This window comes from Moschus berezovskii, chromosome 25, assembly GCF_049115385.1.
Source record: "Moschus berezovskii isolate FMDL1 chromosome 25, NW_MosBer_1.0, whole genome shotgun sequence".
NCBI classification, from domain to species: domain Eukaryota; kingdom Metazoa; phylum Chordata; class Mammalia; order Artiodactyla; family Moschidae; genus Moschus; species Moschus berezovskii.
Genome location: NC_142484.1, coordinates 49,342,649 through 49,358,843, shown reverse-complemented (window position 1 = coordinate 49,358,843; position 16,195 = coordinate 49,342,649). Strand labels below are relative to the sequence as shown.

Here is a 16,195-nt window from a genome sequence, read left to right as displayed (position 1 = left end):
AAGAGTCTTCTCCAGCACCACAGTTCAAAAGCATCAATTCTTCGGCGATCAGCTTTCTTCACAGTCCAACTCTCACATCCTATTAGAGACTTAGAATATGTTTCCAGTAAGGCTCCCTCTTTCTCTCTATTACAGGCACTGAACAGTTTTGAGGAAAAATCAGTTTGGTGCTAGGAAGTCACAGGCAGGATACTTACCACTTTAAAGATTAGTTCAGTCAGTTCAGTTCAGTTCAGTCGCTCAGTCGTGTCCGACTCTCCGCGACTCCATGAATCACAGCACGCCAGGCCTCCCTGTCCATCATCAACTCCCGGAGTTCACTCAAACTCAAGTCACATCAGACTCATGTCGGTGATGCCATCCAGCCATCTCATTCTCTGTCGTCCCCTTGCGTCCTGCCCCCAATCACTCCCAGCGTCAAAGTCTTTTCCAGTGAGTCAGCTCTTCCCATGAGGTGGCCAAAGTATTTGAGTTTCAACTTTAGCCTCAGTCCTTCCAATGAACACCCAGGATTGATCTCCTTTAGAATGGACTGGTTGGATCTCCTTGCAGTCCAAAGGACTCTCAAGAGTCTTCTCCAACACCACAGTTCAAAAGCATCAATTCTTCGGCGATCAGCTTTCTTCACAGTCCAACTCTCACATCCATACATGACCACGGGAGAAACCATAGCCTTGACTAGACAGACCTTGGTTGGCAAAGTCATGTCTCTGCTTTTTAATATGCTATCTAGGTTGGTCATAACTTTCCTTCCAAGGAGTATGCGTCTTTTAATTTCCTGGCTGCAATCAGCATCTACAGTGATTTTGGAGCCCAAGAAGATAAAGTCTGACACTGTTTCCACTGTTTTTCCATCTATTTCCCATGAAGTGATGGGACCAGATGCCATGATCTTTGTTTTCTGAATGTTGAACTTCAAGCCAACCTTTTCACTCTCCTTTTTCACTTTCATCAAGAGGCTTTTTAGTGCCTCTTCACTTTCTGCCATAAGGGTGGTGTCACCTGCATATCTGAGGTTATTGATAGTTCTCCTGGCAATCTTGATTCCAGCTTGTGCTTCATCCAGCCCTGCGTTCCTCATGATGTACTCTGCATATAAAGATTAGTAGCAGGAAAGAAAAAAAAAATTAGTAGTACATACTATATATTTATAGAGAATTATTTGCTATCATTAATGTTGGAAGAGTAAAACATACCCGTTTCCTTACGGTCCTTTCATAAACAATGCTGATTCCTTTTGGTATCGTCTGGTAAAGGGGAAACACTCTTATCAGAAAATGAAGCTAAAATCTTAAGTTAGATACGATGTTGTTATTCTATTGTTGTATGTTTCTGAATCAAGATTAGATAAACAGCAGATGGGCTGCCTTCTGTGGGTGTAAATAGGAATAATGTGTTTTTTGTTTGTTTTCTACACAAACAGTTTTTTTTTAATTCTTCAAATGGCTCTAATGTGAACTTGACAGTCTTAGCTAAGCTGCTTCTATCACAGTAACACATTTCTATTTTTGAAACACAGGTTGTAGTATCAAAATTCCTTGGGACATAGATCTTTGGATTAGAAGGATGAAAGAGAAAAAAACGAAGGGGGAAACTGTAGGAAAGGAAACATGTTCTTTCGAAAATCAGTGTTGAAAAGACAAAATGATGATGCTAATACAGAACACAAGAACAATTCTTTTTTAAACCTCAGCAATTATGTCCTTGCAACAACAGAATAATGAAATTTTTCTTTGTGCATGGCATTCTAGTAAGAGGCTTAACTTTATTTTCTCATTTAATCTTCACAGCCACCTATGAGGTAGATATTACTGTATTTAACATATTATTCCCTGTATTTCACATGAGGAAACTGAGACTCAAAGTGTTACAGACAGGACTTTAAACCCCATGTTTTTAATAAATATGTTACATGTGCATGCCTTTCTAGAAATATCAACAAACTTTGAAATGTGTTAACTCTTTCATAAAATGCTTTGAGCCTGTTGCTGCTGCTGCTGCTGCTGCTAAGTCTCTTCAGTCGTGTCCGACTCTGTGTGACCCCATAGACGGCAGCCCACCAGGCTCCGCTGTCCCTGGGATTCTCCAGGCAAGAACACTGGAGTGGGTTGACATTTCCTTCTCCCATGCATGAAAGTGAAAAGTGAAAGTGAAGCCGCTCAGTCGTGTCCGACTCTTCGCGACCCCATGGACTGCGGCTTACCAGGCTCCTCTGTCCATGGGATTTTCCAGGCAAGAGTACTGGAGTGGGTTGCCATTGCCTTCTCCATTTGAGCCTCTTAGAAGCCCCTAAATAAAGAGAAGGAACTACTTTAAAAGGAAAAAAAAAACAAACCTAAGTACCTGGAAAATTACTGTTACTCAAATAACACATAAGGTGAAACATATTCTAGGAATAAACTTTACTGATTTTAAACTGTAAAATATACATTATTCTGAAAACTCAAGCTATATTTCACGACCTACTCTTTTCAGGCATTAAATAGTACTTTCTCTAGAATTATTTAACAGACATTGTTTAAAAAGTGTTCCTGCAAAAAAAAAAAACAGTTGGTGTCAAGTATTTTAAAATCCAAGCTGTGAATTCCTGTTTTCAGCAAGGACATTCATTTAAATATTTTAAAATACTTTACACAAGCCCACTTTTCTTCAAATCAGGGACTTAAATACGTGCAATTTACTTTAAACCCAACTGGGTATTTTGAAACGGAAGGAGTCTTTTGGGCCTAGAAAAGAAAACAACAGTCTCAAAGGCCCTTGCTGAATCACCTAACTTCAGAGGAAACAAAACAGAACTTTAGGTCCCACCCTGATGGCTCCAGGCCAGTTGCATCTCTCTGGGACTTATCACCCCCTGTCCAGAAACCTTCCACCCCCTACACCTGCCCTGAAGACTTATCATCCCCTGCCCAACTACAAATGCCATCTCAACTGAAGAATACCCAAACCATCCTGCCTGATTAACGTTTTCCTTATCGCTTCCACAAACCTCCCTATAAATATGGAGCCTCCCTGATCCCTCTCGGCGCTCAGCCTGGTCGTTAGACTGACTGTCGCCCCCTCCTTGCCTGAATAAAGGTAACCTACTTCTGTTGAGGTCGTCTTTCCTTTTTCTGCCTCGCCTGAACTATACCTTACAGAAAGAATGTGATCAACTACCTGAAACATTTTCAAATATTGGCAAGTTTCATTAAAATGAGAAATGACTACAAATAAACTGCACTGATATTCACGGGAACATATATTCAAATGTTACCTTCTCCAAGATACCTAAGGAGGCTACCTCAAGGATAACATCATTGCTTAATACATTTTAAAAACCTCTCACTAGGAATTATAATCAAAACGTGACAAGCATTCTTTTAGGCACGCTCAGTAATAGTAAATCTTATTCAATTATGTATGGCTATTACTTCAAATAGGAATTCAATAGCTCTAGTGCACAGTTTACAAGTCTGTATAAAATTCCTCTGAAGTAAAATCCTGAATGAAAACTCATATTAAAATTCTAGTGTTTGAGTTTCATTAATATGAGGTACCCAGAGCAGTCAAATTCATAGAGAAATAAAGTAGAACAATGGTTCCCAAAGTCCAGGAGACAGGGAGGAATGGAGAATTGCAGAATTTCAGTTTGGAAAGAGGAAATTTCTCTGTCTTTACTTCAAAGATACCATGAGAGAGGATTTTTACAGGATGATATACTGACTCTTTCAAAGAGCTGTTGCTGCTGCTGCTGCTAAGTCACTTCAGTCGTGTCCGACTCTGTGTGACTCCATAGACGGAACAGACAGTCCTTATTCATTGTAAAAACTGTTTCAAACAACAGGAGGAAAAGACCTCACTTTATGAAGCTATTACATCCTTGACACCAAAAAGCAAAAATACATGGCAAGAAAAGAAAAACTATTAATATCACCGTCTATATCTCTCATGAGTATAGACGCAACAATCTGACCTAAAACATAAGAACTGGAATGTGAGATATGAACTTGGCCTTGCCTGCAGCAACAGGATTTCTACAAAGAATACATAAGAGAATTTACACACAATTAGAGATAATAGAAGAGTTCAGCAGGGACGCTCAGTATAAGGTCAATATATAAAAATCAGTGGCATTCTTGTAGACCAGCAGTATCCCACTGAAAAATGTTACAGAGAAAAGGTCTCATTCACGATTGAAACAAAAACTGTAAGGTACCTAGGAACAAATTAATGAATACATACATAAAGAAACAAAAAGATACTAAAACTCAGTATCACAAAGACAGACATTTTCCCTGGATTCATTTAAAACCTAAAGCCATTTCAACAAAATACAAACTGTTTCTCACGAAGAAATTATTCTAAAATTCAAACAGAAGAGTGCCAGAACAGTTGAAATGATTCTGAAGAAGCATAAGGTAGAGGAAATGTGGGATTGAAACAAGGTTGTTCAAACAGAGCAGTAAATAAGAGAGCCTGAAAATGGAACTTGTATATTACAGCAATGCATTACTGTTCAGGTGGGTTATTTGATGCATGGTGCAAAAAGCACCATTCCTATGAAAAACTAAAATTGTTCCTCATAACATAGATAAAAATGAATTTCAAGAGATTACAGCCATGAATTAAAAAATCAAATTTAAAAAACTGCTGGAAAAAAACGGCAGACCGTTTTTATGATTTTCAGAGGTAGGGAGGGATTTCTTGAAACACAAAAGGCAAAGAAAACGCAAAGTGAAAAGACAAGCTACAGAGCCGGATAAGATACCTGGGAGGCAAGTAACTGACAAAGAATTAAAACAAGAATAACAACCAAAGGCAAATAACCTGACAGAGCAGTGGACAAAAGGCAACAAATTGGCAAATCACAGAAGAGAAACCCCAAACAGCGAAGAAACATGAAAACACTGAAGAAACATGAAAACACTGAGGTGTAAGGGAAATAAACATCAAAATCAAGACAGGCTTGAGGTATTGTTTCAGAGGTTGACAAAAACCTAAAAGCCTGAGAACACCAAGACGGGGCGAAATGGGGAATTCCAACTCTATACTGCGAGTGTGAATTGAAATAAGCACTTGAGTTGCAGATGCCTGTATGTTAAAGTGCCACGACTACACTTTTGGGTATCCACCCCATGATCCTTGGTCATGTACAAGGAAGATAGATATCACAATAGTGAAACACTTGGAACCGCTATGTCCATCAGAAAAATGAGTCAATGAATTAAAGTATATTTGTACATTAAATCTCTCTACTGCAGTTAAAATGAACAAGTTAGTGGTACACATAGTGCCATGTATATTCTCAATAAATTAAATGTGGCATTTTAAAGGTTGGTGCTGAATGGTTTAAAACAAAGGGTATGTATGTGTGTGTATGTGTAAATAACAGTAACAGCAGCAACAATAAATGAAAAAATGAGTCCGAGAACTAACATTCGAGCACTTACTATACAGAAGGCACACTTCTAACTGCATGTAGATGCCTAAAGACGGTCCTAGGAGACAGATTCTACTACTATTTCTATCTAACACGATTTCTCTTTTATGACTATGAGATTCCATTATTCATTCTACAGATGAGGAATTGAAGTGGAAAGAGGTGAAACTGATCGACAGCTATGCTACTGCTAAGTCACTTCAGTCGTGTCCGACTCTGTGTGACCCCATAGACGGCAGCCCATCAGGCTCCCCCGTCCCTGGGATTCTCCTTCAAGAACACTGGAGTGGGTTGCCATTTCCTTCTCCAATCCATGAAAGTGAAAAGAGAGAGTGAAGTCGCTCAGTCGTGTCCGACCCTTAGCGACCCCGCGGACTGCAGCCTACCAGGCTCCTCCATCCATGGGGTTCTCCAGGCAAGAGTTATTGGAGTGGCTTGCCATTGCCTTCTCCGGCTACCCAGAAGCTGGGCACAAAACGCGAGCGCGCAGCCGAGCGGGCGCAGCGCGCCTGCGCCGTACGTGCGCGCGCATGCTCCCCCCCCCCCCCGCCCGCCCCCGCGCCCTGGCAGTGGCGAAAGCTCGCCGGCGCCTCTCGCTGGCTCCGTGTAGCGGAGGGACCCGCGGCCGCCCCCGGCCGGCAGCGCAGCCTCCCGGGAGTCCGGCCCCGAGGTGTGAGGTGAGCCCCGGGTCGTGGAGGCCCCTTCCCGTCCGGCGCAGCGGGAAAGGGAGTCGGGAGTGGGGACTGAGGAGGTGCCGCCTGCGGCTGCCCGCTCCTGGGTCTGAGCCTGTGCCGAGGAGGCACCGGCAGGCGCGGCCCCTCGTCCTCAGGGAGCGTTATTCGCGCCGCCGCCGAAACCAAAGGCTTGGGCGGCGCGCTGTGGAGGGGTGTCTCGGGGCTTTCTCGGGGCGGGCGGCGGGCCGGCGCGGCGCGGGGAGCCCGAGTTTGGGGCTGGGCGCCGCGGCGGGCCGATGCCCTAAGACGGGATTGACCCTCTGGGTCCCGAGCCCGCGCCGAGCAAGCTGTCGGAGTGTGGCCCGCGCTCCCTGCGCCAGCCCTGCTGCGGCTCGGTCGGCGCCGCGGGGGCGTGTGGCGCTCCCGGGCCGCTGGGGGCTGTAGGGGGCGGCCGCGGCCGCTGGCGGGAGGACAGTGCGCCGAGGGCTGGGCGCGGGGGGCGCGGGGGCGTCGCAGCATGTGGACTGCCTCCTTTTTCTAGTCCTGAAAGTTGTCCCCTCTCCTCCCTCCCGTCAGTTTTGCAGAGTCTGCATGTTCCTCCTCGAGGCTTCCCCCTCTGCCCCCTTGGACGCTCCGTGTGTTTGCCCTGGGGTACGGTGGGGAGGTTCATCCATAGCCTCTGAAATAAGGTGCTGTTAAACATGTCAAGGCATTTTAGCATCTTCCTAGAGGCCTTTATCCGGAGAAGGCAATGGCAAGCCACTCCAGTACTCTTGCCTGGAAAATCCCATGGATGGAGGAGCCTGGTAGGCTGCAGTCCATGGGGTCGCTACGAGTCAGACATGACTGAGCAACTTCACTCTCACTTTTCACTTTCACACATTGGAGAAGGAAATGGCAACCCACTCCAGTGTTCTTGCCTGGAGAATCCCAGGGACGGGGGAGCCTGGTGGGCTGCCGTCTATGGGGTCACACAGAGTTGGACACGACTGAAGTGACTTAGCAGCAGCAGCAGAGGCCTTTATCAGAGTTCGGTGCCTTCCTCAATAAGGGAAAAAGGGGGGTTTTTCCTTTGTTTATTAAAAGAAGGAAAGCATATGCCACTACTTGAGGCAGAGGAGTCAACTTGGAGTTGCAGCATGTCTAGGAAGGAGGACAAAAGGTCTGGTTTTTGGCCCAGAAGAAAGGAAATTTTGAATTTTGGTTCCCTTCTGACTGTAGGCAGACAGAGCAGCAGAGCAGCTCAGCAGCTATAGAGGCGAATGACTGCTCTATAAGGTTGGTCAAACAAGGTCTTATTTTATAGAAGTAGTTTGGAGAGACCTGTAATGTGTATTTACGGGAATGGGGTTGCTTGGCAAAGCCAATATCGCAGGAGCAAGGAAACAGAGACTTGACAAGGGGGATGTTACCTCGCTCTTGAGCCTTCTTTTAGCCTTTGGTGGTGTGCTGACAGTCAAAGGGATAGAGAAATCCGTAGTTCTGTCAGGAAGAACCGTTTACTCCTCAAGATAACGCTTTCCGTCCGTACTTTTTTTTTTATCCCCATCCATACTTTTCAGCAAATCAATGCCATCTTTTCCCTCCAGAAGAAGAAGGAAAAGAACAAAAAAGTGTGTGTTTGAAGTACCACGCCCCAACATAGAGGTCATAAGATAGGAAAGTGATGTAAAAGCTTAAGTGGGCTGGCTTGCAAGGATAGAGCTGAAAATAAAAGATAATTGAGATGGAATTCTTCTTACAGTGTTGCTGTTTCTTTAGTGAGATAACAGGTTCTTCCTCTCCCGGACTCCCCCCAACTGCTTTGAAACTGTCAGGAAAGTAAGGTAGTTAGTAAAGCCTACCGTCCGTCCTACCTTCTCTTTCTTCCTCCTCCGTTATTTACTTATTTTTTTCTCATCCACTAATATTCCCCGCCTCTGCGTCTCTCCCGAATCTACGAGTGCCCTATTAATAGAAGAAGAAAGGCCTGTAGGTTCTTTCATCCCTTCTTCATCTTAGGTACTGTATTGCTCTGAGCTTTGTTTTGTGCTTTGAACATTGAGGTGGATTTTTGTGGAGAGAGCCCCAGCCGTGATTGAGAGATTTGAGGCAGGGAGCCTTGCGGGGAAGATAAACAGTCAAGTGCACGTTCTTTCTTTGTATAGCACAATGCTGGGAGAGCGTCCTCATTGGGCAGAGAGAGGCGCTTTTAAAATCCCTGTAAGTCCACTGTTGCCCACTTCACAGGCAAAGAATCTCTCTCTCCAACTTAAGTTTCGTACGTGTGAGTAAAACTATGAGATTTCATACCGAAAACTTACTCTGAGCGTGTTAGTTTGTTGACATTAGACATATATCAAGTTTGTATGTTTGTATTAGTAAAGTTGAATATCTTCATATGTTTGTTGGCCATTTGTATTTCTTTTGTAAATGTATGTCCTTTTCCCCTTTTTCTATTCAAGTAGCGTTCTTTATCTGCTTTTTAAGAAATTCATTTTATATATTACTTTTGCTGAGCACATAAGTATGTGCAAATATCCTGTACTGTGTTAAATTATTCTATTTTAGGGTAGCATTTCTCAAAATACGAGTTACAGATCACTTGTAACAGTACCGAGATAATCGTTAGAGTTGCATGTGTATCCTTCATTTTCCAGAGGTTCGGATTTCTTAGACCTATGGGTTTTCTATGAATCTGCTGCACATGAAAATTAGGGAATCTCTGATTTGGAAGAAAGAAATATAAATTCCTATTTTTTTTCTTATCTCATGGCATTCTACTGTTTTTTCTTATTTATCTTAATAATCATAAACTACCGTCTTAATGTATTAAGGTTTTATCCTACCCCAGCTAACAGTAATTTTACAAAAATGTTTTGATATATGGAAATTTGAATGTTAAAGTCCATAAAGGAAAGCACTTTTGTAAGTCTGTGAGAAGCATTGTTTGTAAATGAGGCAAAAGGAATCACTGAGAGAAAAACAAGTAAAACAGAGTATAGAGAAGCATAGGGGGTTTCTCATCTAGTTTAAAATCTCAATATTACTTTGTTTCTTCCTTATGTTTTGTGTGGTAATTTCTTTGAACCGTAAATTTGGAACCCATACTGCTTGAAAAATAGTCTAAATGAAATTTTTGAAAGTTTGTTATATACGTATTGGGTAATTTTTTTTAAGTTGGAAGCAGATGAACATGCTGCATAAGCAGCAAACTACAAACGTGGAACTTCTATGGATGTTTTGATACTGTAGCCAAATAAAGCTTTCAGGGCTTATTTGACCCATTAATGATAGGCATAATTGTTACCGGACTGCATTATAATTAAGCTTAAATATACATGGGTGTTCATTGGAAGGACTGATGCTAAAACTGAAACTCCAATACTTTGGCCACCTCATGTGACGAGTTGACGCACTGGAAAAGACTCTGATGCTGGGAGGGATTGGGGGTGGGAGGAGAAGGGGACGACAGAGAATGAGATGGCTGGATGGCATCACCAACTCGATGGCCATGAGTTTGAGTGAACTCCGGGAGTTGGTGATGGACAGGGAGGCCTGGCGTGCTGTGATTCATGGGGTGCCGAAGAGTCGGACACGACTGAGCGACTGAACTGAACTGAACTGATACATGACTGTGTTTAACATCACATTTCCATAGCCAGACATCACATTTCTGGGCCCAGCTTGAAGGAGGAAAAAATACGGCAGGCCAATAAGCTTTAACAAATATTTCTGATTTAGAGATTTCAGCGTTAGAGAGATTAGACTTTTGGGGCAGAGGTCGCTTGTAACTTTGGTGTTCCTAATTCCTAAGGTTGTAGACTTTCCTTTTCCCTTCTTCTACTCAAGACCATATGCTTGAGGGAAAAATGGGAAGATTCAGCCATGGCTTTACTTTCTCCAAATAGTTTTTTTTGCCCCGTAATTAAAGCTTGGGATGCAGAGGTCCCTGTCATTGGTAGTGCACAAAGGACAGTTTCTTTCCCTGCTTTAGCCAAGCCAGTTCAAGTTTTCAAGGTCTAAGGTGTCACGGGCCCTAATATCTATTTGAGTTGTCTTGTTAACCTGGGTCTCTGAGAATTTCTGAACCTGACCTTCTCATGTTTTCCCAACCGAGGTTGTGTACTTCAAACAGAAATATTTGCCATCTGTGAAACGCGAATAAAGTAAAAGCAGACTTAACATCATTACAAAACCAAATGGAAGTATGATAGTTTTAGAATATGCTTTTTTCCTACCAGTCCTGCCTTCCACTCCACCTACCCTTCCAGCCCCCAAAGAGATGCATATTTTTGTCCCTAGAAAGAAAGTGAAAGTGAAAGTTGCATCCAACTCTCTGTGACCCCATGGACTGTAGCCTGCCGGGCTTCTGTGTCCATGGAATTCTCCAGGCAAGAATACTGGTGTGGGTTGCCATTTCCTCCTGCAGGGAATCTCCCCAACCCAGGGATCAAACGCATGTCTCCAGCATTGCAGGGGGATTCTTTACCGTCTGAGCCGCCAGGGAAGCCCCCAGCAAATGCAGTGTCAAATCAGACTGTGAAACTTGGTAGAAACTCTTAACTGGAAATCATTCATGTCCCACGCTGTAACTTTCTAGGGTTGACTCTTCTCTGCATCCTGACTCTGTGTAATGAAGCATTTGTTGGTCAAACGTTTTCTCTATCTGTGTACTAAATTTTTGTACTATCTAAAAGGATGACGCATTCTTGGGAAAATGTCCTGATACTACTTTTAGAATCTCCTGTTTGCCAGTTCAGTATTTTTTGATAGAAGTCAGTCTTCGTATCTGCTGTAATTCAGTAATAAAACTACCTAAAATTTGATGTTGCTTTACCTTTTATAGAGTACATTATTTTATAATTTACTTATGTACCATTTTTGATAGGGAGGTGCAATTTTTAGAAAGGAAAATTTTGAGCTCAGAGAAGTGATTCACACAGTTGGGAAGAGACTTGAATCCATATCTTTTATTTCTTTATATTTTACACCTTTCAGAGATACCATCTGCTGAATCATTTAATGATTAAAACATTTGTAAAGCTGCACTCAATATACTAGCAAATTTGGAAAACTCAGCAGTGGCCACAGGACTGGAAAAGGTCAGTCTTCATTCCAATCCCAAAGAAAGGCAATGCCAAAGAATGCTCAAACTACTGCACAGTTGCACTCATCTCACACGGTAGTAAAGTCATGCTCAAAATTCTCCAAGCCAGGCTTCAGCAATATGTGAACCATGAACTTCGAGATGTTCAAGTGGGTTTTAGAAAAGGCAGAGGCAGCAGAGAACAAATTGCCGACATCCGCTGGATCGTGGAGAAAGCAAGAGAGTTTCAGGAAAACATCTATTTCTGCTTCATTGACTATGCCAAAGCCTTTGACTGTGTGGATGACAGTAAACTGTGGAAAATTCTGAAAGAGATGGGAATCCCAGACCACCTGACCTGCCTCTTGAGAAACCTATACGCAGGTCAGGAAGCAACAGTTAGAACTGGACATGGAACAACAGACTGGTTCCAAATAGGGAAAGGAGTACGTCAAGGTTGTATATTGTCACCCTGCTTATTTAACTTCTGTGCAGAGTACATCGTGAGAAATGCCGGGCTGGAGAAGCACAAGAACTAAAGAGCCTCTTGATGAAAGTGAAAGACGAGAGTGAAAAAGTTGGCTTGAAGCTCAGCATTCAGAAAACTAAGATCATGGCATCCGGTCCCATCGCTTCATGGGAAAAAGATAGAGAAACAGTGGAAAAAGTGGCTGACTTTATTTTTCTGGGCTGCGAAATCACTGCAGATGGTGATTGCAGCCATGAAATTAAAGGACATGTACTCCTTGGAAGGAAAGTTATGACCAACCTAGACAGCATATTAAAAAGCAGAGACATTACTTTGCCAACAAAGGTCCATCTAGTCAAGGCTGTGGCTTTTCCAGTGGTCATGTATGGATGTGAGAGTTGGACCGTGAAGAAAGCTGAGCCCAGAAGAATTGATGCTTTTGACCTGTGGTGTTGGAGAAGACTCTTGAGAGTCCCTTGGACTGCAAGGAGATCCAACCAGTCTATCCTAAAGGAGATCAGTCCTCGGTGTTCATTGGAAGGACTGATGTTGAAGCTGAAACTCCAATACTTTGGCCACCTGATGCGAAGAGCTGATTCATTGGAAAAGACCCTGTTGCTGGAAAGATTGAGGGCAGGAGGCGAAGGGGGCGAGAGAGGATGAAATGGTTGGATGACATCCTCGACTCGATGGACATGGATTTGGGTGGACTCCTGGAGTTGGTGATGGACAGGGAGGCCTGGCGCGCTGCGGTTCATGGGGTCGCACAGAGTCGGAATGACTGAGCGACTGAACTGAACTGATGTGTCTCTTAATTTATAGTTTCTCCTTCTGTTTCCCTTCTTCCTTTTTGCTTGTAACACACTTGCCCTACAGATTTTCTCTGACTTTATTTTGCTGTTTGCATCCCTCTGGTGTTTTTGACCATGTTCCTCTGTCTGTCTTTGTTTTGAAAGAATCCTTCCAAGGCACTGTAATATCTGCTTTTTACCCTATAATTTTATTAGGGGTTTGTAAAATGGTGATGTTCAATCATTCTTCATTTCTCAGCTAGAATACTTTAAACAAAAACTTTCTCACGTTGATTTTGGACTGTTGAGTTACTCTTATGTTCAGTTTATCTGAAAAAGACAGTAAATATGCAACTGTTCTCCTTTGTCAGGTTTTAGAATAATAAATTGATTCCCAAGAATCTTTCAAAAGTGACTAATGAGATCTTTGTCCTTTCAAATATCATTGTTCTCCTTTCAAGTATCATTATGAACTCAGGGATTTTTCCCATATTTTATGTGTTCCAGTCCATTGCACGTGTTATTTTCTTGTGGCTGAGTCTGTTCTATTTTTGGTAGTGAGCAACTCTTCAAGATAGCTCCTAAGTGTTTTTGATACTACCCTAGTGTTTTCTGATAGCTTCCTTGCTGTCTGGTATGATCCAACCTTATTTCATAAAATTCTGCCTCAGAACTTGAATTATCACTTTCTTTAGGGAGTGCTGGTTCCTTTTAGTTGGAGAGAATTTTCACGGATTTTTACAGACTGCTATCTGGGTGCTATGTTTATTGATACTAGGTTAGTAATTTATAGGTCTCTTTAAAGATGGAGCTGCTGCTGCTGCTGCTGCGTCACTTCAGTCGTTTCCGACTCTCTGTGACCCCATAGACAGAAGCCCACCAGGCTCCCCCGTCCCTGGGATTCTCCAGGCAAGAACACTGGAGTGGGTTGCCATTTCCTTCTCCAATGTGTGAAAGCGAAAAGCGAAAGCGAAGTCGCTCAGTCGTGTCCGACCCTTAGCGACCCCATGGACTGCAGCCTACCAGGCTCCTCTGTCCATGGGATTTTCTAGGCAAGAGTACTGGAGTGGCTTGCCATTGCCTTCTCCGGACCTAGGAAATACTTTTTTAAAAAAAGATAGTTCAGCATGAGTTTATACTGATAACTTGTTTTTATTTAATATTTTTAGAATTTTTGTTTCTTCTCATGCTATACAGACGTTACTTAATTTCAGAATCATATCAGTATCGTTACTGAAAGCCCTGTAAGGTTTCTTTGTATTTCTTATGTCCTTAGGATGTATTTCACCAAGGATGTGCAGTCAGATTACTGTGTTTTAGAGTTAAGTACTCCTCTGTTTGGTTTAACTCAGTACAGTTTAGGTTTGTTTTTCATTTTGATTTTGAGGAACAACTTAAAATTTTTTTGGTTTAGATTTATTTTATAATCATGTTTAAAAACTTGATATATACGACAAGGTACGTTCAGAGGAGTCTAGTTTCTGGACTGTGTTTGTGCTTAGTCACTCATCGTGTCTGACTCTTTGAGACCCAATGGACTGTAGCCTGTTTGGCTCCTCTGTCCACGGGGATTCTCCAGGCAAGAATACTGGAATGGGTAGTCATGCCCTCCTTCAGGGGATTTTCCCATCCCAGGGATCGAACTGAGGTCTCCCGAATTTCAGGCAATTTTTTTACCGTCTGAGCCACCAGGGAAGCCCACGAATACTGGAATGGATAGCCTATCCTTTCTCCAAGGGATCTTCCCGACCCAGGAACTGAACCGGAGTCTGCAGGTGGATTCTTTACCAGCGGAATCGTAACCTTCTTTCCTTCCCTTGGCGGTAGTTGTTTTTTTTTAAAAGCTTTTTGTTTATCTTTCCATTAAAAATTACAGTAGTAATAGAAAATGTCTGTATAATATCTGTGTATAGCTATATATTCTTCCATGCTCTTTTGATATAGTGTCTTACTGTTTGTTTTCTCTACCTTGTTTTATTACTTAACAATATGTCCTGGCTATTTCATAGTAGCACTTATAGATAATGTTCCTCAGAGTTTTGTTTTTTTTTTTTAATTGTGGCCAAATATACCTGTTGCACTAGTGGTAAAGAGACCGCCTGCCAATGCAAGAGGTGTGGGTTCGATCCTAGGGTCGGGGATATCCCCTGGAAGAGGACATGGCTTCCAATCAAGTATTCTTGCCTGGAGAATCCAATGGACAGAGGAGTGCGACAGGCTACAATACTTAGTGTTGCAAAGAGTTGAAGATGACCGAAGTGACTTAGCATGCATGCACGCAAAGTAGATATAACATAAAATTTACCATTTGAACCTTTTCTTGTTTGTTTTTTGGCATACCATGCAGCTTGTAGGATCTTAATTCCTCAACCAGGGATTGAACCCAGTTCCCGGCACTGAAAGTTCGGAGTCCTAACCATGAGACCACCAAGGAATTCCCCCATTCCAATCATTTTTAAGTGTGCAGTTCAGTGGCATTCAGTACAGTCACCTTGGTATGTCCTTATCACTGTCCTTCTTCAGCACGTTTTCAGCTTCTGAAACTGAAACACTATACCTGTTAAACAATAATTCCCTGTTCTCCCTTCCCCTCAACCTTTGGCAACCACCGTTCTCCTTTTTTTCTTTCTCTCTGAATTTGACGACTCCAGTACCTCATTTAAGTGAAATCATAGAATATTTGTCCTTTTGTGATTGGCTTCTTTCACTTAGCACAATGTCTTCCCGATTCATCCATGTTGTAACAAGTGTCAGAATTTCCTTCCTTTTTAAGGCTGAATAATATTTCATTGTATATTTATGCCCAACGTTTAGTTTAATCATTCATTCATCAGACTCTTGACTTCTTTCCACCTTTTGGCTATTATGACTATAGCTGCTATGAGTATGGATGTATAAATATTTGTTCCAGTCTTTGCTTTAAGTTTTTCTGGGGTATTCCCAGAAGTGAAATTTCAGGATAGCATGATAATCCTGTTTAGTTTTTTGAGGAACCGCTGAACTGTTTTGTATAGCAGCTGCTCCATCTTACATTTCTGCTAGCGATGCACAAGGGTTCCAGTATCTCTCCATCCTCACCAACACTAGTTATTTTCTGGGTTTTTGTTTTGGAGTGATAGCCGCTGTATTGGGTACGAAGTTGTCCTCATTTTTTAGTTCAGGTCCTGCTGAAGGACATTTGAAAGCTGAACTTGCTGTTGAGGTCCTTATTCATCTTTGGAGGGCCCGCAGCTAACATAGTACCTCACACGTAGTAACTGCTAAGTAAATGTCTGAGTGAGTTAACGCACTTCATCAACTGTGGATTCCGGAAGAGGTGGTAGTCATTTGTGGTTGTGTTGTAGAGGTGTCCCTCAGCACATGATCTCCTGGAACTGTCAATAGTTGTGGGTTTGTTGGGGTTGGTAATGGTAGTCCTGACAGGAGTAGCAAAGATACCACTGTCCTGTGAACACCAGTGTTTGCCTTTGCCCTTTTTTTTGGAGCGGGGAAAGGTCAAAGCGACCTGAAGCTTTCAACATTATGTATTTACCCTTGTAAGTAGGATAGCAAAGTAAAGGAATAAAACAAACCAGCTTTCTTATCTCTAGACCTCTCATTCTCTTTGTGCCTAAATAATCTCATCTCCATCTTTGCCTGTCAAATTCTTTTTTTTTGCCTGTCAAATTCTAATGGTTGTACTTGATGTACCCCTCCAGGCTTCTCTGTCCATGGGATTTCCCAGGCAAGAATACTGGAGTGGGTTTGCCATTTCCTCCTCTAGGGAATCTC

General features: G+C 42.5%; 1 protein-coding gene and 1 long non-coding RNA gene across 23 annotated transcripts in view; one reads left to right on the top strand and one right to left on the bottom strand.

Annotated features, from left to right (window-relative positions):
• LOC148773929 (ferroxidase HEPHL1-like) overlaps positions 1-16,195 on the top strand; it is a 237,862-nt gene that overhangs the window by 56,380 nt on the left and 165,287 nt on the right. For 2 of the 20 annotated variants that reach the window (XM_088832164.1, XM_088832163.1), the window contains one exon: positions 14,772-14,919. The exons of 17 other annotated variants lie outside the window; for them this stretch is intronic. The gene's annotated coding sequence lies outside the window, so the exon portion shown is untranslated. Of the gene's footprint in view, positions 1-5,960; positions 6,100-14,771; positions 14,920-16,195 lie in introns of those variants that run through there. One more of the 20 variants, XM_088832162.1, reaches the window with a different exon arrangement.
• LOC129549103 (uncharacterized) overlaps positions 1-16,195 on the bottom strand; it is a 102,574-nt gene that overhangs the window by 28,367 nt on the left and 58,012 nt on the right. For 2 of the 3 annotated variants that reach the window (XR_016036345.1, XR_016036347.1), the window contains exon 7: positions 198-1,089. The exons of the other annotated variant lie outside the window; for it this stretch is intronic. This is a non-coding gene — a long non-coding RNA (uncharacterized LOC129549103). The remainder of the gene's footprint in view (positions 1-197; positions 1,090-16,195) is intronic. 3 annotated transcript variants of the gene reach the window in all.